Source organism: Strix aluco, chromosome Z (assembly GCF_031877795.1).
Source record: "Strix aluco isolate bStrAlu1 chromosome Z, bStrAlu1.hap1, whole genome shotgun sequence".
Classification (NCBI taxonomy): domain Eukaryota; kingdom Metazoa; phylum Chordata; class Aves; order Strigiformes; family Strigidae; genus Strix; species Strix aluco.
Window position 1 is genome coordinate 8,299,671 of NC_133971.1, and position 24,071 is coordinate 8,323,741.

The following is a 24,071-nucleotide window of genomic DNA, read 5'->3' on the forward strand; positions in this document are numbered from 1 at the left end:
GCAACAGGCCTGCTTAGGACTTATCAAATCCGTTTACTCATTTGATTTGATAAGAAGGACATAGACCTGCTTGAGCAGGTCCAGAGAAGGCCACAAAGATGATCAGAGAGCTGGAGCACCTCCCATATGAGGACAGACTGAGAGAGTTGGGGGTGTTCAGCATGGAGAAGGCTCCAGGAGACCTGATAGTGGCCTTCCAGTACTTAAAGGGGGATACAGGAGTGATGGGGAGGGACTATTTTGTCAGGGAGTGTAGTGATAGGATGAGAGGTAACGGTTTAAAACTGAAAGAGGGCTGATTTAGATTAGATATAAGGCAGAAATTCTTCCCTGTGAGGGTGGTGAGGCCCTGGCACAGGTTGCCCAGAGAAGCTGTGGTCAAGGCCAGGTTGGACGGGGCTTTGGGCAACCTGGGCTAGTGGAAGATGTCCCTGCCCATGGCAGGGGGTTGGAACTAGATGATCTTTAAGGTCCCTTCCAAACAAAACCATTCTATAATTCTATGATCCTATGACTCTGTTCTAGCTAGCTTAGTAACCTTTCAGCATTATGGTAACAATAGATGCTTCAGCCCAGTTTATCAGCCACTGCAGTCAGTTAATTTTTCTAACCACATACTTATGGAATTAGTCCATATGTCCTAACCTTATCAGCAAGTATCAAAAGAATTAAGGTAGGCCTTTGGGTTTCAAAAGGCATAACAGCTTCCATCATTGCCATTTTTTCCCATTTGGTTTGAGACCAAACGGACCTGTTTTTACAACAGAGTGTTAATGTGCTGCTCTCAGACTATGAACAAAGCTGGTTTTACTGACAGAAGCAACCTTTAAGTAACAGCTGCCCTTAACCATTTTAAACAGAGCAAAACTACACAGTCCAATTGCAACATTTTTACTGTTAATATACTATCACATCATCTATAGTCTTACCTATAAGTTGCAAAATAACAAATTACATATTAAAGTTTGTGAAATTGGAGTATTCATTTTCAGTTCCCAAAGCAACTTAAAAGTTTAGTCAAAAGCAATGCAATATGAATCAAACTGGCTACTTGTTCAGGTCAGCTTTTCATAAAAGCCAAGAGTTGCTAAGTTACTACAAAATATGAAAATCCCAGTTATAACTCCCTAGAGTAGAGCTAATTGGTTCTGGACCAACACTTGCCACTTCTAACCAGACAGAATAATTTCTTACACAGGCAGCAGAGCAAATAAATTACTCGGAACAATAAACAACCTACATATTTCTACATCTTCTCTAGACACTGTAGAAATGGCCTGAAAATCGTACAATAAAATTACTTCTGTTTATTCCATGCTTGTCTTTTTTTCAAGCAAAGTATTTTTGCCTCTTTAATCACTACATGTATGTGTGTGTGTGTGTCTCTCTCTCTCTCCTTTTTCTGCAGACCTGCTACCTAACCTGTTGCTGCCTGTTTTCATCTGCACAGTTGGGAGTATGCTTCCATGTAAGCCTAAGAAGCCTGCACTTGATACTATTAAACTGCATTAGCTGGCTCTGTTACTGAACAATTACTGGCTATGATCCACTGGCAGCCGGTTAAGGCTGAAATTATAACTTTTCTGGCTGATGCATGATCAGCCAGAGTACTGTCATACTTCCTTTTGCATAACATGCTCCAGGCTAGCACTTCCCATTTGTGTCTCAGGGCACATGGATACCACAGGAACTCCCTTACACAACCTGCTTTCTCTGCTGCCAGAGAGTGGTAATTCCATCATCACTTAAAAAGAACAAAGGCAAGTTCACCCCAGTTTCTCTGTACTTCTGCTCAGCACTGTTCCAAAGGTAAGCCTCTCCGCAGAGATCAGGAGGAAAAGAAAACCTATCCAGACATAGGAATCACTGTATTACTGTTGAATTGATACTCCAAGAACAAAATTAAATCCTGATGATACCAGGATTTCAAGAACACCTGTGAAACCAAAGCAGAGCCAGCTCCATACATCTTGTCCCTCATCATTCAACTATTTCACAAACCAACATTAACCTCATGTTCAGTGACAACCCCTAAAATAGGACACAGGTAAAGGTTTAACAGAAAAATCCTCATACGTCCCTATGAATAAAAAGGTACCAAACAAGTAGACAGGCAAGCCGGTACTCAGATCAAACATGAGACAAAGGGAATGCCAGCACCAAGATGTCCAGAGCAGTCCTGATCCTCACTATCCCATGACAGAGCACTGTGCTACCCCTGCAAAAACCCTTTTTTCTTCAATCCTTCAAAAATGAGTTTAGAAGGCAGCATGCTCCCCAAACATAACCAAGCTGTACCACTGGAAGTCAGGCTCTAGATGAGATGCTGCTCTAAAATTTACACATTCAATTACTGCTTGCCTTCCTCTGCTCTATTAGCAACTCCCCCTACAGTAATCTAAAAGTGAAGAGGCTCAAATTCCCAACAAGCTGATTAGGGTAGCATGAGGTGGCTAAACCTCCAGATGCCAAATCTCTGCAACACCATGAGAAGGAGCAATAAGCAGCCAGGAACACTAATCATACCTTACCCTTGCTCTAGAGATAATGTTTTCACATCTTCTAACAAACTTCTAAATCCAACGGGCAGCTCAGGAAGTGCAGTGATGTGCAAAAATCATGCCTTAAAGTGTTTATGTTACAAAGCACATTGCTACTTCTTCAGTGCATACAGAAAATATACATGGAATTAACATATAAGAATTAGCCAAAAAGAAATTTGGGCAGCCCTCCCTTGCAGCAAGCAATGCATTATGGGCAACATCTTCACTAAAGCCATCACATAGTTAATTGTATAATAGACACATCAGGAAAAGAACTTCACAGTTTCTAAGATGTTCCTTTTATTCTCCTTTAAAGCCTTTTGTTATTGCTGCTCATTGGTCCATGAATCTCAATTTATCAGGCTTGCCAAGACACCAGACTTCACAGAAGAGATGTAGAGACTTGCAGACAGAAACAAATCCGAGTTTATGCCCCTTCACACTGACTGATCAAGCCATGTTAGCAACAGACAGGTCTTACCCTTAAGCCTCAGATCTTCTTTACTACTGAGTTAGTGTGTGTTAGTTTCCTAGGCATTTCCACAGTCTTGAAATGTTTGAGAGGCTCCCTACATTCCCATTAATCGAGGGCTCAGCAGCTGATGCCATTTAAGCAACAGGAAGAAGTACTTGGAGCTGAAGTTACACTAAGCAGTCCAAGTAAAGGCAAGCATTTTATACAATAGGGAACAGACACTGGCCAGTTGAAAAGGCAGATCCAACAGCTTGAAAAAAATGAATGAGGAAGCCTACGCTACTCAGATCCATTTAAACATTTTGGTGCCTATTAATGATGCAAAGGTAAGCTTCCTTTGTCTCAAGTGACCAAATGAAACCTAAACCAAAATACAAGTTCAAATAAAATCAAGATTTTCATAGCAGTAGATGGTAATTTTATTTAGTTTCTATCAATCTGATTGAATGCCAGGCCAAAACCTAACAGTCCTGCTGTATTCTACCAAAAGGTGTTTTGCCCAAGAGGGAGGTTTTTCTACTTTCAGAGTTTCTTAACAGACATAGCTTACAGTAACAGCTGGACACAGATCTTCGAGAATGTGCTCAAGCCTAGGAAAGGATACCTATATTATAAACTGCACTACCTGAGATCCAGAAGCAGAATACTTTTTAGGTCATCCACACTAACACAGAGACAGGCAACACTCCAGAGCTTCCTCTCATCTCCCTGTTCCAGTCTCTGGGGCCAGATACATAACAAACCTCACACTCTGTTCAAACCTCTGCTGAGCACAGAGCTCAGATGGTAAGTTTAGTTACTGGACCTGAAATCTGCAGTGATGGTTGGTTACCATCACCCAATCATAGGACAGAAAGTGCAATTGAAACAATTCCTTAAAACTGAAGAATTTTTGAAAACCATACATCAAATAAGCTATTTACAAGGACAGGCTAGGGGAACAGAACACAAGAAACTACACCTATGTTGCCATGCAGGAGACGATGCAAGACAACTGCAGATGTTCTAAACTGAAAACACAGACTATTTATTTACTAACCTCATTCAGACTTCTGTCAGGTATCACCCACTTGGTGGAAGTACTATGTAATTTAAAACTATTCTGCATTGCTTCCTCTCAGTGCAGTTGGCTCCTCTTGCTGTCCACACATGAAAGGACACTGCTACAATGAGCTGCCATTCGGGCTTGGACTAGAGCCCCAAAAACCAGGCAAAAATCACCCCTGCTCAGTACAGTGCAAGACAAGTAAAACCCTCTTATGAGCCTTTAAACAAGACTTCTACAAAACACTGCAAGTTCACCTGCACAGAATGTGTTCAAGAGCTATTTACCTCAGCCTAAAAAGTTTAATTTTCTGAATGATATTCTTTCCAGAGCACTGGAAATTACTGCAGCACTCCCTTCACCCCCCAAGAAGCAAAAAGGGAGCTTAAGGCACACACCACATGCCTCAGTTTACAACAAGGGAGCTCGTTGGTCTCCTGGTGATTGAGACTATATATGTATCAGCTGACATGCACCTGTTTGAGGGGAGAACTAAAGGGTGTTAATTTTAAAAGCCAAACACTTTTTCAGATGAGCAGTAAGCGGCAGCAGTCAGTTGTTCCAGCTATCTGTCCACTAATGTATGGAAAGGAAAGCAAACCTGGTGTCACTACTAGACAGACCGAAAAAATTCTGAACTCCTTGAATCCCTGCCCCACCTCTGGTTATTGCAGCAGTGGAGAAGAGGTCTACAAGCTGAAAGATCAGACCTGCAGCACCCTGCAGACATTTCCAAAAAAATCATTGGAACCACAGGTCAAACAGCAGCACCACACACACACACAGTCACCTACCTCACATATGGTGGAGGTGCCCTTGGCTGGCAGTGTGCAGCCCAAGACCTCTGCAAGAAACTTCGCCATATATGAGCACAGAGGAAGGGGTCTCCCTTGGAATTTGTGCCAGGTAAATATCCTTAGGTGAGAGAGAAGCTCAGCAGAAATATTCTTCCTCACTGCAAAGGCCAGGCCATTCTTTTCTGGGTGGGTTATCCAGGCTGTCTATCATCATCTTCCTCATCCAGGATGATTTCAGCAAGGCTGCATCAATTCACTTGGTAGTAGCCTAGATGGCTTACAAAGCAGATGAACAAATCAAGTAAGTCACCAGCTCAGTGCCTAGGCTTTTCTATGTTTGCTTCCACCCTTTCCTGTGGAATGTCACTATTAGCATAGGAAAGGAAAGGGGCCCCGCAGAGGGGGGTGTGAGAGAGACAACACTGCAGCGCTGCAGGCAGACTGAGACAGGCCCTAGCAAATCACCTCAGTTTGCCTGTGGGACAGGATTTAGCCTGTGCTCAGGACATTCATGTCCTCCCTGTCCACACACAAGAAACAGACCTTCTTCAACAAGATCCTTTTCTCGTTACACTCAGAAATACTTAAGCACTTTAAAGTCCAATAGCAAAAGAAAACAAGTGAAAATCCAGCCCCCTCTCCTACCTCTAAGCCCCAACTACCAGCAAGTAAAAACCCTTGTAGACCATCCTTTTAGCAGCAAGGAAGCACCTTGCCCCGGGTCAGTGCCACTCCAGATGAAAGGACTAGGGTTTGGGGCTGTTCACAATGTTCCTTGCAAACCTTGCCAGGAGGCTCCTGCAAGTGTGGGAAACTGCTGCTCAGGCTTGAAGAATACAGTTTGAGGCCTGGAAGGTCTCAAAACTTAAATTTCCGTAGGCTTCTGAAAAAAAAAGCCTGCTGAAATTTAAATGTTGCATTAAATAAAGCAAGTGCTTCACTACATAAACAGAACTGCCCAACCTCTATACTCCATCGCCAGAACCAAGTGCACTAGCAGCTTTGAGTGGCAAATGTGACTACTTATCCTAACCACCTCTCCACTTTCCAGGCAAGGACACTACACGGCACAGAAAACTGTAACAGTATGGTTATCAGCTTTGGATGCACATTACATTCCATTTGAAGTATTGTGGAGTTCTACTGAAAGGGAATGAAAGGGATCAAACAAATGAATTTCTGACAATTATTTAGATGAACTCTGATGTGATGTGATGTATGAAACCTTTGCTTGTGCTTTGCTTCATTTTGTGTCAAAACTTTGCTTGTGTTTTGCTTCATTTGTTTCTGAAGGACTCCTAACTCCTCAACTGTTTCCTTGGGTCTCTTGTCTGTTTAGGTAAGATTGAAACGCTCGTCAGGCTCCCTACATAAATCACTGGGACTCAAGGCCTTCAGTGGACACTCAGGCAATTCCTAGAATGGGAAAACTAAGGTAAGGGGGGGCTCAAACAAAGAGACATAGAGACCCTGTTTTAGGAAGGATGATTCTGCTTCTGATAGTAAAGAGGCACCTGGACTTTACTTCACAGCGCACGCTCTGGAAAGAGGGTCAACTAGTGAACACTGTGAAGAAGACTGCTTACTTCTTCCCTCGACCACCGAAGACCCTCACCCTATTTCCACTACGCCTGCTCAGACTATGTAAATGAATTCTGGGAACTTATTACCACAAGACACCCCTTTCCAGGAAATCTAATGAATATGTATGATTTGTGTGTATGGAAACTGATGTCCCTTGCTAGTTCGGGGGAGCCCTTATGGTGGAGAATCCCCAGGATGACCCCAGCACTGCTAATAAAGAATACCCACTGAACAGTAAAAAAACTTTACTGTTGAGTCAATGTCCTCGTTTCGGTTGGCAACCCAGGTGGGACGCTCTCTGTCCGGCTGCAGGAGACGCTGAGACGGAGGACTCCCTGAGCGCCCCTGGGACTTCCTGGAGGGACTCCTCTCCTCGCTGGGCTCACTGTGGGGACAGACAAGGACCATCTTCAGAAAGGTATTCTGTTAAAATTTGTTTTGCTTGGGAGGCATGCCCTTGTAAAGGTGCCCATAAATCGTAGAAGACGTTCTACGTTGTGTGCCATACACCCAGCAAAATAGTGTGGAACACTTGATCTGGGGCGTACTTGGTCTTGGCTTGTATTTGTAACTTGTAATTTGCCCAGTGAATCACTGAGCATTGGTTTGGGGGCTGGATTCATTGTGTACTTTGACCATTGGCACCGATATCGACTCTGAGACTTGGAACTTGTATATTGTACGTATGGTGTTAAATTTGGATTTGTCAGTTGTCATAATTGTCCTAGTGGTACTTGTGGTTATAAGTGTAATTCTGTGTTGTTTGTGTAAATGGTGTAAGGGAGCTCCTTGTGTAGTAATATAAGATCGATCTGTTTAATCTAAGAGTGTGTGTGAGTGTGTGAGACGCGGTACTACTGCAAAGCGAGTGTGGAGTCCCAATCCGCGGTTCCGTGATCCCGTGATGGCTGGAGTTTAGAATAAAGTTTAGAATAAAGGAAGACCAATTAATTGAAATTTTAAGTTTGTCTCTGTTACAAACTGAAAAGGAGAGCACGATACTGGCCAAAAATTTGGACCAGGTATATCCAGGAGTGTGGGCTTCTGGAATACCAGGTAAGGGTAAGAATGCCAAATTAATAGAAATCAAATTAAAACCAGGAGCTGCTCCAGTGAGGATTAAACAGTATCCTTTGCGTGCAGAAGATTGGATAGGGGTAAAAGAAATTAGTAATAATTTTTTTGGAATTTGGACTGTTAATTGAATGTGAATCAGAGTATAATACCCCCATCTTACCTGTAAAGAAATCTGACGGCAAGAGTTATAGATTAGTTCAGGATTTAGGGGCAATAAACAAAATTGTAGAAGACCTATATCCTGTGATGGCAAATCCTTGTACTTTGTTAACGAAATTAAAAGGAGATCAAGTATGTTTTACCATATTGGATCTAAAAGATGCCTTTTTCTGCCTGGCCTTAGCAAAAGAGAGCCAGATGGAGAATGGTGGATAGTGGATCACGTATGGTGAATTGTGGGATGGTGGGTGGTGGGTAGTGGATGAGGGATGGTGGGATGGAGGATGGTGGGTGGTGTAATGCAGTAGGGTGGATGAATATCCTGGGTTATCTGATTTATTGCCCTCAGTAACCAGTAATCCTTACCATTGGCCTTTCTAACCGGCAAAACGGGGGGGGTGTATTTTGACTCACACTCCACTCGTAACTTATACTTTAAGAATTTTTCAAATATTGGCACCAACCTGTTTCTAGCTTCTAGCTTTAGAGAATACTGTTTAATTCTTACCAGGGATGATCTTGGTTTAAGGTCAGTTCTTACCGGTTCTGCTCTTTTGGATTTTCCTGGGACTCCTCTGGCCCATACAATAGGAATCACAGTGTCTTCTACTTCTGCAGGTACCTCCTGTAACTCGGCTTCCTTCTGTAAGACTTGGGCATTCAAAGCTTTATTTTCAGGAATATGGATTGGGATTTTCCCTTTTTCAAAAGTGATTTGTGCATTCAGTTTACTTACTGTGTCCTGTCCTACCAGTGGCACAGAGCAGTCTGGTGTATAAAGAAATTGGTGGGTTGACACCGTGTTCCCAATTCCAAACTTAAAAGGCTGGAAAAACAGCTGATTTTCTTTCCGCCCTGTGGCACCAATCACTGACATAAAGAATTTGCTCATGGGTCTCTTACAGCTATTTAGAACAGAGTATGTTGCCCCTGTATCAAACCCTGTCTCAAAGGCAATGTCCACCCCACACTGCCCTCCTGCCACACTTGCTACAACCTCACCAAAACCAGGGGGGGGCAAGTTCAAACCCGAAGGACGAAGGGTCTCGGAGGGAGGCTGGCTGAAGGCTTGCTTTGGGCAGCCGGACCTGACCCGAGGCTGGGCGCAGGCCACCTGCCAGTCACTGCCTGAAACCCGGGTGTCCAGGGGAGACTTTCCCAGGGGGCAGAGGGGGTCAGGTCCCACCAGCTCCACTCCTCCCGGCTGCAGGCGTGCAGGGGGTCACAGGACAAGTTGGGGGGGGGGGTGGGGGGTGGCGAGCTGTTGCTAAGGGCTGGGGATACAAACTCCAGCTGGAGCCGAGCTGCAGACGGACGGAGGGATGGACAGATGGACGGAGGGGTGGAGGGATGGAGCTCACTGGGTCTGTCTGAAATCGGGGCGAAGTGGGGAGCATGTGTGTGTGTGCATGCACCAGTGGGATCCAGGCGTGCAGAAGGGTTCAGGGAGCAGCACCTGGCACAGGGGCAATGCCAAACAGCCCAACTGGCCATGCACCACAGGTAACCCCCCAACCCTCCCTCCTCCGGGGATGGGCCCCACAGGGTGGGACACACACCCCCTGGTCCTGGCGTGGGGCTGTACTCACCCACAGTCTCGGGGCACCCCCTGCAGCTCAGTGCCATCCCCGTATGTGGCCGTGTTTTCCCCCAGCCTGAGAACACAGTCTGAGAAGCCATGCCTGATGCCAACAGACTGGCCAGGTGCCCTGCCAGTCGCTGAGGGGGCCGGTGTGAGCACCGCAACCTTTGGGGATGGAGCCCACCTCCTTCCCAGGGTGACCGGGGCACCCCTGGGCCGCCACGCTGCTGGTGCCACCCGGGCACGGCAAGCTGCTCCTTCCACGCAGGACACACACAAACCATGCACCATCCCTCGCCCGTGCCCAGCCCTGCCGGTGTTTGCAGAGAGCCTGGAGGAGCCCCCCTGCCAGGGTGGGGAGCCGATGGGGGGGCAGTCGGGGTGCCCCGCACCCAGCAGCAGAACCCCCGGCCTGGGGCGGAGGGCAGGGACAGGCAGGGGGGCATGGCCAGCTCAGCGCCGGCAGCTGGGACCCACTGGGGAGAGACACAGGGCACCAACCCAGGGAGGAGGGAGGGGACCCTGCATCACCTCCCGCCTGGACACCCCAGATGCCACCGGGCACCCCGAAACACCCGCCTGGGCAGGGGGGCTCCTCCAGGCTCTCTGCAGCACGGCCACGCCATGAAGCATCATATTTTATTTCAAAACCTTCATTGTATCACCCCTTTCTTTTTAAGCTAGGGAAAGGAAGTTGAAAAGATTAAACTTAGAATTTCCATTAAAAGGGAACTTAAAATTCATCACAGAATTATGAAGCTACACTTCAGCAAAGGAGAGAGCATTTTCTCTATGCAGTAAGCCCTTTTGATCCTGAAGCATCTGGTTCATAGCACAGTCTGAGGCAAGAAAGTTATTCTGTGAATGTCTGCACTAGACAAAGGCCACAAGAAGGTCACAGAATAAGTGACTTCATGAGAGTGGTACCAAGCAGTGACTTGCTTAGCTACTACAGCACGCAGGTCTCCATTCACCGTGTAAGAGGCAGTCAAGATACAAGGATTCCTGCAGCTGACAAACCCAGGCAGGAGTCACATGAGTATTTTACTTTTAATTTTCCAGCTTGCTTGTCTCATGACCACTTCACTTCTGATTTGCAACAAAGCATTTAGTCTGCTGACATGTTTCACACAGAGAACTACCCCATACCCATCCCTCTGTAGAAAGCCAGCTTGTCAGAGCTGGGAGGAGTCAGCAAGGACCCTTGCGTACTAAAGTCAAGGGACCTGCACAAGAGATCCACTTTTTAGAAGTCAAATGGCAAGACGGACATCGCCAGATTCCAGTGGAGGCGAGTAATAAAATAACAGCTATGTCCCCACCAACTAACAGAAAGGAAACGCAAGCTTTCTTGGGTGTTGTGGGTTTCTGGAGACTGCACGTTGCAAAGTAGAGTCAGATTGTCAGCCCTCTCTATCAAGTGACTTGGAAAAAGAATTTGTTTGTATGGGGCCCAGAGCAGCGACAGGCTTTGGAGTTTTGGAGGAGAGCCCTTCAAACTGCTTTCTGTAGCACTGGGATCCAGCACTTATCTGGGTGGCACCTGTAACTGTGAATGTAAAAGTGATTTTCTTCCCTGGAGCCTCTTCTTCCTTGTGACTGTTCAGAACGTGGGGATGGGTCAGACACCTTCGAGGGTGCCTTTGAGCTGAAATGATTCCATCGTTCTACGAGAACTACAGTCATACAGCTCTCTACCTTACTTTACTCAGAGTATCTTGCATAAACCTCAGGTGGTAATGATGTCATTTTTATTCTGTTTAGAAATCTAATTTCTAATCATTTAAATTTATAGAGGCTCTAGTGATTGTAAACATGCATGCACTTGGGCCGCACTTTCCTTAACTGGGAGAATAATAGAAAAATCTAGAGTATCTGGTTAGAAAATGTAAAAAACCAGACAAGAAACTTCTTTTTAAAATCAAGGACTAAGCGTGTTGAAAAGGTTTCCTCTCCTCTAACTAGACATCGGAGTTTCAGATTGAAGTACATGATGCCTTGTTGTCTGCCTGAGGCAATTTAAAATCTTCCTCAGAGGGATATTGTGTCCAGTTAGATAAGGCCTGGCCTAGCCGTTATCTAAGTGCAGCGACAAGCTCTCAGGTCTTCTTTGGGAGAATCCTGTAAGAGCTCAAATGACCAAAATGGGGTGACTTTTCCATGGACGGGAGGTGCAGGGTGTGCTGGGCCAGAGTCGCAGGCCCATTCAGTGCTGCACAACTTGGGGCTTCCAGCATCTGAATGGTTGTAGGATTATCTACACCGTCCTCCTTTTCTTTTTAATGGGATCTCAGAAAAACAGCATCTGAAGAGACGCTTTATAGAATCTGAGTGCCTTTCCAAACAGGGATTACAAAGAACTCCCAATGCAATTTCACGCACCTCCCCACCCTGAAAAGCCACCCCAGAAGCCAAAGCCAAAAGAAAATAATTTTCTAGCATCTTAACATGCCGATATGCCCAGCACAGGACCAGGCTGAGTGAGAGGCCCAGCTCACTAGCTCACCAGCTTTGGGGGCTTTTCCCAGCCACCTTGGCTCGCTGCCCTCCTCCATCACGCAAGGGGACCTCTGGCACGTGACGCTCTCTAGGATGTGGCAGGGCAGGAGGGACCTGGGTGGCTCATCCCTCTGCTCAGGCTATTCCCAGCCCAAATCTGCAGTGTGCCGCTGATCCCGGCGGCCAGGGCTCACCCAGGCAGGGCTGGGCAAAAGCACTGCAACTCCCTGCCCAGGTGTTGCCCACCTTCTGCCCAGGCAGCTGGGTCTCTGGCGGCTCTTGAAGCCCATCACAGGGAAGGGAACCCCGCGGTTCCTCTCCAGGGCCACCTGGGTCCCCCAGCCTCCCCTGTGCTGGGGGGACCTAGGGGAGCGAGGAGGGAGGAGGAGCTGTGTGCCAGCGTGTTGACCTTCTCCTGCTAACTCCCCGCTGGAGAATCACCATGTGTTTAATTAAAGGGCTGTATTCAAAAAAGAAAGAAGGTTTTCAATCCCTCTCTGCAGAGATGCAGGGGGGTCACAGGATTCTTGCAGGCAGGAACGTTAAATATGTTCTCTGACTGGGTCATAATGGTGGGCAGCCCAGGCTGGATGAAGTTGGGCATGGGGAGGAGAGATGGGGAGCAGAGAATTCAGCTTGCAAGTCTCTGGCCCTTGTAAAACTTTGTTAAACTGTAAATCGGGGGTTACCACAGCCTGGACTGTTTGCAGGGTTATCTGTGTTTCTGCTGCTGATGCCATCTCCCGTGGTGCTGCCATGTGTTGCCACTTGTAATGGGATCATGGCCACAGCAGTGTAAAGACCCTCCTCTTCTTCCTTAGCCACTAAGGAGGACCTGCCCTCCTCCAGCTTAGCTCCATGCCTGGAGCAAGTTTGGCTGGGTCCTGCCAGTGCTCAGCATGATCCAAGGCGCCATGGGCACAAGTTACAGGCAAGGACCATTGCCCAAAATTTCCTCTTGCTTGGCAAGTCCTAGCTTGACCCCTTTGGCTCCTGCCACCTCTGGCTGGATTAGATGACAGGCAAGAAAACTCTGCCAGTGACTCGGGACAGGGGCGTTTCTGCTGGGCGTATAGCCCGGGATAGCTTGATGTTGATGTTTCTGCTTTCTTTTTCCCAAAGATCCTTGCTGAAAATGGGCTTTTCCACCAGCCTCTCCACACAGTGGAGAGCCACCCGGCCTTCACCAAAAGAGCCCAGCAAGAAGCAGAGTGCGTCACCAGCCCAGCTGCTTCGGCTTCCACTTCCAGGAACATCCTCAACATCAACGTGGAGTCGCAGCAGCTGCTGGAAGTGTTTGAACAAGTCACCAGCAGGGCACAAGCGCAAGCAGCCCTCACTCAAGCCAATGGCTTGTGCCCCATCTGTCGTGATGCCCCACGTGATGTCGCTTATGTGATGCCATGTTGCCAGCAGTTCTGCCTGGGCTGCATCCTGCGAGGGTTAGATCTGAAGGGAGAGTGCCCAGTCTGCAGAGGACCAGTAGAGATTGTCCAGTTTCCCGTGCGAGGAGAAAATGACTATATAGAGTGTTTCACCATGCACCCTGGAGAGTTGCAAGACGCCAGAGGCCAGGCAGGCACAGCTCCCAGTCACCCGGCCAAAACCAGCCCCCATCACCCCATGGCATCCCCTGAACCTTCTCCACAGGGGACACTGTCCCCAGATGAGCAGGGCACTGCAGGGCCAGAGGCAGAGGCAGTGAGTGGCATCCTGCCTGAGGTCTGGGCAGCAGAACTTTTCCAAACAGAAGATTATCTCCTCCATCCCTTGCGGCCCTGGCTGCGCCTGGAGCTGCAGGCAATACGTTGGGCACGCTGCTGGCAGGCACGTCATGCAGAGGCCGACGTCTTGCACACCCTGTGCGTCAGTGGCCCCGTTGCAGAGGCCGTGGTTCAGGTGCTGCAGCCTGGCCTTGGGGAATGTGGAGCACTTCTGGTCCACGGCATCATCAAGATCATTGTGGACTGTTGCAGCCAGGAGGCCCGGGGGATGCTGCGCTCCCGTGCTGTGTGGGAGGACGACGACAGCTCTGCGGCTGGCTCCAGCTCCACCAGCCCCAGCTCCACCACCTCTCTGGTGGTGCACGGCTCGAGGGGCAACAAATCCTCAGCCACAGCCTGCCATGTCCCAGCGTCTTGATGCAGCAACTGCGAGACTGCCACACATCCAGGGATGACATGGCGTGTTCTTCCTGTGAAGATGTGCATTGCAGCTCCTACATCCTTCTCCCTGTCATAATAAATCACTCATAAATGAACCCTCAGAATCTGAAATTCATGCCTACATTTTTACTCTCACTTTTCTCTGCTACCCATGGAAGTAGAATGGGCTTTCCTTCACCAGAGTGTTAAGGATAGAACCACTCATTTAAAGTCAAACCATGAGGTCTGAGTTAACGGATTTATGGCTGCAGGCAAAGAACTAGGTTGCAGACTGGTCCCTTGCTGAACATCAGAAATTGCTGCACACGGCATGTGCAGTGCAGGAAGCCAGTACAAGTTTCAGAGAGCGCTGTGAGGAATGGCTGGATTTCACAATTGGTGAAGGGGAGTTGCCCGAGAAATGGCCAAAATGCACACAGAAACTGGAGGGGAGCGCTACAGACACGCTGGGAAGTGGAGTCGCGCAAGGAGAAGAGCACCAGCGCAACCATGGAACATCATTTCAGTATGACACTGCCTAAATAATGCTGTCCAAAGTACCAAACCTGGGACCAGATGCAGCCAAGTTGGGACCAATGGGGAAAAAAGTAATTAGGGCTGAGTTGTTTATTTTGGTAGGAAGCTGGACTGGAGCAGTACAGGGGCATCTGAGGGGGCTGAAGACACAGACAAGGCCTTGGTGACTGGCATGAAACACTGACGGTGAGCAGAAGACACTGGTGAGGAGAGGGAGTGGGAAGTGGGGTTGTGGTAGCCCCAGAGGTGTGTGCGGAGGCGTGAGTGATGCGGGGGCAGATGTCCCATTGTGACATCACTGCGCGGTGGGCTGTGATGTCAGCAAGCGATGGGACTGTGACGTCACGTCCCTCACTGCTTATATTCGGGCGCCGGCAGAGCCCGGCCCAGTCTGGCTCGTGCCTGGACTCCTGCCGAGCGTGCCTGCGAGGTCTGGAGGGTCGAGCGAGGCAGCTCCCGGTGCTGGGTGGTGCTTTGGGGGCTGCCGTCGACAGCTCTCGGTGCCCGTGTTGGAGCGATCCCCTGGGTTTCCCCGGCCCTGCCTGGGTCAGGCAGCTGGTCACAGCCAGGCGCGCTTGTGGCAGCGGAGGTGAGCTGTGCGGGGAAGCGTCCCCCCGGGGCGGACGTGGGGTGGGCGAAGGGGCTCGGGGAGCCGGAGGGTGTCCTTCAGGAGGGGCCTGGGCATTTCTTCCTCCCCCTCCCTTTGCCGGGACAGCAAGTGACCAGGGCCTTTCTCAATTTTGCAGGACGTGACGCCCTTTGGAGGCTCCAGCGCCAGCAAGTGGGAGCAGCTCCTCATCATCAGCTCTCCCCAACCTGATGCAGCGTGTGAACATGGCCACGGAGACAGAGCAGATCTGCCCCATCTGCCGTGATGCCCCACGTCATGTTGCTTATGCGATGCCATGTCGCCACCAGTTCTGCCTGTTCTGCATCGTGCGATGGTTATATCTGAAGGAAGAGTGCCCACTCTGCAGAGGACCAGTAACGCTTGTCCAGGTTCCTGTACAAGGAGAAAATTACTCTATAGGGTGTTTCATCATGCACCCAGAAGAGTTGCCAAATGTCAGCAGCCAGGCAGGCCCAGCTCCCAGCCACCCGGCCGAAAACAGCCCCCACGACCCTCAGGTGTCCCTTCCACCATCTCCACAGGGGACACTGTCCCCAGATGAGCAGGACAGTGCAGGGCCAGAGGCAGAGGCAGTGGGTGGCATCCTGCCTGAGGTCTGGGCAGAACTTTTACAAACAGAAGTTCATCTCGTCAATCCCTTGCTGCCCTGGCTGCGTCAGGAGCTGCAGGCAATATGTGGGCCCCGCTGGTGGCAGGCATGTCATGCAGAGGCCAGAATCCTGCACACCCTGTGTGTCAGCGGCCCGGTTGCGGAGGCCTTGGTCCAGGTGCTGCAGCCTGACCTTGGGGAACATGCAGCACCTCTGGTCCATGGCATCATCAATATCATTGTGGACCAGTGCAGCCAGGAGGTCTTGCGGCTGCTGCTTTCCCATGCTGTGGAGGAGGAGGACAACAGGTCTGCGGCTGGCTCCAGCTCCACCAGCTCCAGTTCCACCAGTTCCAGCCCCACCAGCTCCAGCCCCACCAGCCCCACCAGCTCCCAGAGTGGGACTCCCACCCCCCACCGGCCCTCCTCCACCAGCCCTGAAAGCTCCAACGGGGAGGAGGAAGCCAGCAGCTCGGCGGCCGCCCTCCGCGGGGGTCCTGGCCGCCCCCGATCTGTGCCCATCCCAGAGGAGCAGGAGCAGCCCCAGGAGGAGCCGGGGCAGGCAGCGGTGGCAGGCCCCTCTGCCCGGGGCTGCAGGCGCAGCCACTCTGATCCCAGCTGCGGCAGGGACTGCTCAACTGGGGGGTCCCGGCGCCCCCCGAAGAGGAGGGCTTCCAGCCTCCAAGACTCTCCGTAGCCCTGCAAGAGGCCGCCGCACGGGCAGCACTAACAGGGCTGCAGCAAGTCTTTATTGAATCAATAAATAAATTGCTATTTCTCTGACCCCGTCTCTGGGTGTTGCTTTCTCCCCCCTCTCCTGCCGCCTTTCCCTCTCCCCTGTGTCCCACCGTGGTGACCTCCGCCTGCTGGGGGACACGGCCATGGGTCCCCAGAGCCCCAGGGCCATGTGCTCGGTGCCTCCTCCCACAGAAAATCCTGCTGCAGCCACCCACCCACCACGCAGCAGATGCCGAGGGCAGAGCGGGCAGGAGGGGAAGGTGGTTTTGCCGCATGTCCGATGGGGACCCGACTGGGCAATCCAAGGGTCGGGGCGAACTGTAACCTTGCCCCCTCCAGCACTTGTCTCTGCACCCCACAGAGGGTGACACAGCAGGAACCTCTTCCAAGGTGGGGAGATGTTTGTCCCGCGGGAGGTGTCTGTTCCTGTGCTGGGGTGTTCGCGTGTGTCTGCGCAGGGCTCAGTTTCGGGCGTCTCTGGAGGCAGTGAAGAAGCCCGCTGTGGAAGGGAGTGACCTGCCAAGGAACGGGCTGAATAACCCCCCGAGCTCCCCCGTTTCTCACGCTGCTCATGCTCAACAGCTGCTGACAGCAGCAGTGCTGCAGCACTCGCATCTGACCTGCTAGCTGCTGGAGGAGCGAGTGTCACAGCCCTTTTCCCTGCACACATGGCCTGCGGATTTGTGACACTGTCATCGTGCAGAACTTTCTCAAGAGAGCGCAGAGAGCTCTGACCTTTCTGCTGCTGGTTTCAGCAGCTGGCACATTCCATGGCAGTAGGAATCAGGGCAGCGGGCTCCTCGGTAGATGCCCGATTGTTTCTCTCCCAGAAGACAGCGTTTGCAACACTGCTCAGTACCTCAGACTCCTGCCTCCTCTGGCTGTGCCTTGGCATTCAGAGGAGCCCAGCTACTTCCACAGGAGCTGTGAGAACACACACAGACACACATATGCAGAATGGGGCTGTTAACAGATCTCATCCCAGTGTTGTCTGAAAAGCAGATTCATCACCCAGTGTGCAATAGGTCAATAATCATACACTCAGGAGGGACATTGCTTGCTTATTTTAGGGTTGAGCAAGCCTTGGTGCTCGGTGGTTTCCTGCAAATCAAGAACACCAACGGGACTTTTCACACTATATTTATACACACAACTTGCAGAGTGTATAAATCCTCTGTGCGATGATTGCTTAGTAACTCACATACAACTATAACACTGCTGACACAACACTTCTCCTACTACGGATGCTCAGGGGAAGGGTCTTCACCTGAGCAAGAGTCTTCTTGACCTGTAGGCGTGATTTTTGTTATTAGGAAGGTAGTTGAGGTAAGGATACATGGACCTTGAGTTTGCTTGCCAAGTCGGCAATGCACCCTCTTCAAGGTCTAATGGCTCTGGGATGTCATTGCTCAAATGCAGCTATCGACTTGTTCTTCTGATTAGGGATGGCTTCAGCTTTAAGACAGATAAAGAACATCTTTCTTGACCTAAGCGTAATATTGGTGCATTGTTCTAAAAGTTTAACCTTCAACAAACAGACGGAAGGACAAAAGAAGATTGTTAAGTTCATGAGTTAACAAAGTGATTCAGGGGAGAAAAAAAAATAAAGCAAAAAGCCAAACAAAACCCCAAATCCTAACTGGCAATAGTGAAAAGAAAAAGATGGTCCAGTATTTCAGAGGCTATTCCTTGGCTTCTAGGTTCAATGTGAAAACCCCCACACCCTAGTTACTAGATGTAGCCCTGAACATTTCTTTATTTTTTAAACACTACATTTTTAATTAAAACAACTCCTGCAGAACCTTACGAGATTCTGCTTTTGCCCAGCTACCGAAATGCACACAAAATCCTTCTCTTTTAGCAAACAGCACTTAACAAATTGTGGATACAATGAAAACATGAATAATTTCTAACAGTTTCTCAAAACTAAAGCAGCAAAGATTGTCTCTATGTTTCCCCTGTTGCATGTAATACCAAAAGACCAGTGAAAAAGAATACATTTACTTGAAGTATATTCCATTTTCGGAACTACCTGTTCTTTAATTTAGAACTGATAAATATTCGCCATCAGGAAAAACAGTAAAACTGCAGTTTCAAAGTGGTTAAAATTGCTATCCAAAAGTTACAGTACAGTGTAGGGAAAAAGAAAAGTATGGAATGGCAAGAATATTTAAAAATCAAGGTTATCGGGCTTTTGAATTGAATTACATTCCTTAGGCATGATTTTTAAAGGGGAAAGGAGAAATTTTTAGGAAAAAATCTCAATCTGAAATCAGATACCGCAGTTAACAGTTTTCTTCCCATCCTGTTAATTTTTAAACCCATGTTTGGTTCAAAAACTCAACTGTAAAATCCATTATTTGCCCTATGGTGTCTGGAACCTACTCCAGCAGTACTGTAGAAACTGGGAAACAATCATGCTGCCAGACACAAGATAAATGTACTTCTTCTTAAGTTTCAGTATCCTTAAAACACACCGAAGTGTGACTTCTCATTCTTAGCCAGAGAGTACTATGCAAAAGGCTATGCAACCACAACAATATTAGAGGTCTGATTAAGCATCCTAATTGTTGTTAAATAGAGTTTACATTTTTCAACCAGCTGCTTCCGCCTCTCTAGTAGGACACAGCTCAAGTGTGTTCATGTATTGCTCTATAGGAAAGCTCATAAATCAGAGAGCTTAGAGAGAAAGTCGTGTTTAAAAAAGAAGATTTCCTGGATGAAGCAGCATATATCCATGTGGGAAACAAAAGGCATGAAATGTGAAGGAAGATGCCAATTCTTTTCTGAACTCCTGTGTGCTCGTTTTTGTCTATTCATTAGAAAGTTTGTTCTAGTGAAATTGCTAGGATGATTCTTTAGGAGGGATGTTACGCCGTGTTTAAGGCAAGACAAGCAGCATCACAAATAGGTGGAACAGTCATAAATCAGGCACTGTTTTAAGATATTGAACATGAATTTGGATGAGATTTTCGAGGTAGTGCATCTTAGTTCTTCTGAGAAAGCCAGCATAGTCAAGAACACATAACAGTCCATCTTTAAACCAAGCACTCAGTTCAAGAGGCTGTTTCATAATCTCATGAAAATTATAATCATTATATCTGTGTTAGTGTGTTCTTCACCTTAGACAGGCTTACTCTTTCCTCAGTATTGGCCTTCCTACTCTTCTTTTCTTTCCCTCCTCATCAATATGTGGGGAACAGTACTACTCATTCTCAGCCCTTTTGTGACCAGACTAGGCAAACCTACTGTGAACACACGGGTGCTTGAGTAATGACAAATGGTAAAATATCTGTTAAGATCCTCAGTAAAAGAATAGACACAGACTTTTGCATGAGGTCACACTCAATTTCTAAAGATCCTTTTCATTTTATACATATCAGATTCTTTCATAAAAGGATTAGATCAATCCACCGCTTTAAATCAGAAAATCGATTTGTTGAGCTAATTTTTAATGGGAGTAAATCAGACCACTGAGACACTCTATTCTATAGCAGCCCATTTGCCCACATCAATTTGAAAAATTCAGTGCAAACCATGTGTGGCGGTTTGGCCTTGGCTAAATGCCAGGTACCCACCAAGTCGCTCTATCACTTCCCCCCCTTCCCCCTTTTATTCTCAACAGGGCAAAGAGGGGAAAGAAAATAAGATAGGAAAAAAACCCCAACCTTGTGGGTAAAACAAAAGCAGTTATAAGCGAAGCGAAGCAAAAGTCCGCGCGCGGAAGCAAAAAAAGCAAAGAGATTTATTCTCTACTTCCCATTAACAGGCGATGCCAGGCTGTGGGAGTGTCAGCTCTGTGCAGCTGTGGGAGATTCAATATGTTAAGAGTCAAATCATGTGTTACTGGTAAATGATTGTGGAGGTTTGAACTCAGCTGGTAGCCAGACGCCACGTGGCCGGCCGTTCACCTCCCCCTGCCCCCTCTCGTAAGATAGGGGAGGAACAAAAGAAAAGAATTCGTGGGTTGAGTAAAAAGAAAGAATTTACTAAGTATAACAAGAGGACAACAGTAACAATAGTGAGTTCAAAAAGAAAATGGGTAAAATGCAACAGTGGCTTACCGAACACAGCAACTGCCCCCCACAGCACCAATACCGCCCGACGAGCGGACGGCGAGCACGCGAGAGTGAGCGAGCCCGAGAGCGAGAGCCCCGCCCCTGAGCGGTATGAAATACTCCAGTGAAAATTAACTGCATCCCGGCCAAAACCAGGACAAAATGATTAAGAGGCAAGTCAACATTGGCCTGTCAGCCCTGCACAGCTGTGGGAGATTCAATCCTTAGGAGCCAAACAGACATCAGCAGAGGAGCTCTGTTTGGGGAGCTCGGTGAAGGTGGAGAGCTCTGCTCAGGGAAGCGCTGCTTGGCAAGCTCTGCTCAGGAGCTCTGTCCTGCGCTGGCTTGGAGAAGCGCCAGCTCTGCTCTGTGCCGGCCTGGAGAAGCAGCAAGGCTGGGAGGAGAAGCAGGCCTTGGAAGAAAGATAAGTCAGCTTGGGGAAAGTATGGAACTGTTTCTGGGAGAGAGGGTTGATGACTGTCTAGTTGCTGATTTATTTGTTATGAAGTAAGAGCTTGGATGAGAGCATAAGTATGTATTATTGTATGAGTATGTATTAATGTAAGAAGAGAAAAAGAGATATTAAAGAAAATAAACAGCCCCTGCCCTGCAGAAAGAAAGAAGAACATTGTGATGTGTGAATTAGTTTGGCTGCTACAATTTAATACAACTTAGTACAACTTCATATACGATTTAGTATACTTTATTTAAATTTAATACATCGGGCCTTCTCAGGAAGCAGAGCTCCGATACGCATAGTAGTTGCCTCGGAGGACCAAGGGTAACACCCCCCCATCCCCCCTTTTTCCCAGCTTTATACTTGAGCAGACGTCAGATGGTCTGGAATATCCCTTTGGTCCGTTCGGGTCAGCTGTCCTGGTTGTGTCCCCTTCCAAGATCTTGCCCACCCCGTCCCACTGGGGGCGGAGGAACGTTGGAAAGAGCCTTGTTGCTGTGTAAGCACTACTCAGCAGTAGCCACAACACCAGTGTGCTATCAACACCCTGCCAGCTCCCAACATAAAACACAGCACCATGAGGGCTGCTACAGGGGAAAACCAATTCCGGCTCAGCCAGACCCAGTACACCATGTAAAAGAGCTGCTTGCAATGGAAAAAACAACCTTTAAACCTGAAGAGATGAGTGGAATTATAATTCTATAGGCCTCAGCCTTGGAGAAGCAGGGAATGTTTTTGGGCTGCATGTATGAATGGCAGTGGTAAGAAGAACGTCTCATGGAGCTCTCAGTGATCGTAAATGGTTATTTTCAAAGTTATGCTTATCAGATGATCCCTTCACTTTGATGGAGACCGTGACTAGATTTGGATGATGTGCAGTGGAAGAGTCTTTGTTACAAAGTCTTTACTTCACATGAGGCAGATTAAGAATCTTTCTTGTAGTTATTTAGTCTGCTCTATCAGTCTGGTTTATTCATATGTAAGAGAACTGAGGGAATTTTCATTTCATGACTCAGAAATAAAAACATTCTATTTAAAAGGAAGCACATGTGTTATACCTTTTTTCAGATTATATAAGGGATTTATACCTTGGTTGGAAGAAATTACTGTACAAGAAAATGGCTGTTCCCAAAGACTTACCAAATCATCTGATTTAATACCAGCTTCCTGTTGTTATTTTGTTCTGGGGGAAAAAGAAAAACCAAAAAACCACCACAACAACAAAATCCCCAACTAACCTAACAAAAAACCCCAACAAACAACTAAACAAACACATTAGTACACCATTTTTTAATATCAAATCTGAGTGAGTAGCATCTATTATAAACATGTTCTCTGGACCTCATCCCCGATCTCACGTTTGTGTCTAATCTTCAGTGAATCAGGGTGCGAACACATGGACACGTACATGAAAGACCTCTAGAACAGCAAAACAGGGCTCGAGTCCTGAACGGTATGAATGCAAATACCCATGGCCAGAGAAAAAAGGAGGGAGTGGAGTGTGGTGTGCATTCACAGGTCTGCAGCATCACTGAAACTTGGTGGGACAGCTTGCATGGCATTGCTGGACATGTACAAGCCTTTCAAAGAGGGAGGCAGTGACAACAAGGAGGGGGCAGCCCACTGTGTGAAGGAGCAGTTGGGATGTGTGGAGGTCCTCTATAGGATGTGCAACAGGTGGGCCAAAGCAAGTGGGTCAGAGCCAGAGAAGAGGGCAGGAAGATGGATGGCACGCAGGGGGCTGTTAGCAACCACATTGAGGTGGGGAAAGCAGATAAAGCTTCTTTAAACAATGCGATGAAGCCTCTGATCACTGTCCCTGGTTCTCCTGGGATCTTCAACCTCTCTGACAACTGCTGCAGGGGAAACATGACAGGACATGAGCCATCCAAGAGATTTCTCAGTGGTGTCAGGGATAAGAGACAGATGCTGGATGGGCCAGCCTGGGGTCATGTAGCCCAGGAAGAAGTGGTCAGAGCAGTGATAATCAATAGCAACCTCGACTATAGGGAGCCTGCAATAAAGGTGTTTAGGATCCTGTGGGGATAGTGGAAGGCAAGTAGTTGCCTACAGATGCAGAACCTCAGGCAAGCAGTGTTAGGCATGCCCAGAAAACTTTCCAGGTGGGGTCCCACGAGAGGCAGCTCTGAAAGGCAAAGCAGCTCGGGAAAGTTAAGGATGACATCCTCTAGGCGCATGAACAGTCCATCCTGATGCTCAGGAAAACAAGTAGATACATGAAGAGGTCCGTCTGGCTAAGCAGGGGACTTGTGGCAGAGCTCCAGTTCAAAAAGGCACTGAAGGAAGCAGGGACTGACTACAAAGAGGGAATTCTCACTGCTTGAGAATACAGGGGTAATATCAGGAAAGCCATAGCGCAGCTGGAGACTTGCAGTGCATGTCAAGGGCAACAAGAAGAGTGTCTCTGACTACGTTAGTAATAAAAGAGTGAACAAGGGAAAATGTGGGCCCACTGCTGAAAGGGGTGGGTGTCTTAGTGACAGCAGACACAGAGGCAGGGCTGAGCTACCCTGACCTCTGTGCTCAGTGAAAGGGTTCAAGGGGAAGGAGAAGGACCAGAGGTGCATGAGGGTTGAGTCAGGGATCACTTGTGAGAACTTAACCCACACAAGCCCGTGTATTCCAATAGGCCGTACCCACTGGCTGGTGTCTTTGCAACGTTATTCTCTATCATCTTTGAAAGATCACGGAGGCTGGGAGAGATTTCCAAAGACCAGAGAAGTACAGTTAATCGTACCCACCTTCAAAAAATGCAAAAGAGATGGTCCAAAGAACTACAGGCCAGCCAGCCTCACACTGACCACTGGTAAAATCATGGATTGAGTCCTCTTGAAGCATATTTCTACGTACATAGAGGAGTAGAAGCAGATTGAGAATAGTCAGCATGAATTTAGCAAAGGTGAATAATGCTTGCACAACATGGTGGTGGGAGAGCAGAGGATATTACTTATCCTGACTTTAGCAGGGCTCTCAACAATGCCAAATAATAGAAAGTCTTGTCTCTAAATTAGGATGTTACAGTGTGGATGACTGGACAACCAGACAGGTGAAAAACTGATTGGATGAAAGAGGCTTATAGGGGAGCAGTCGATGAGTTAGTTGTATTTACCTGGGGACCAGTAACAAGTACAGACC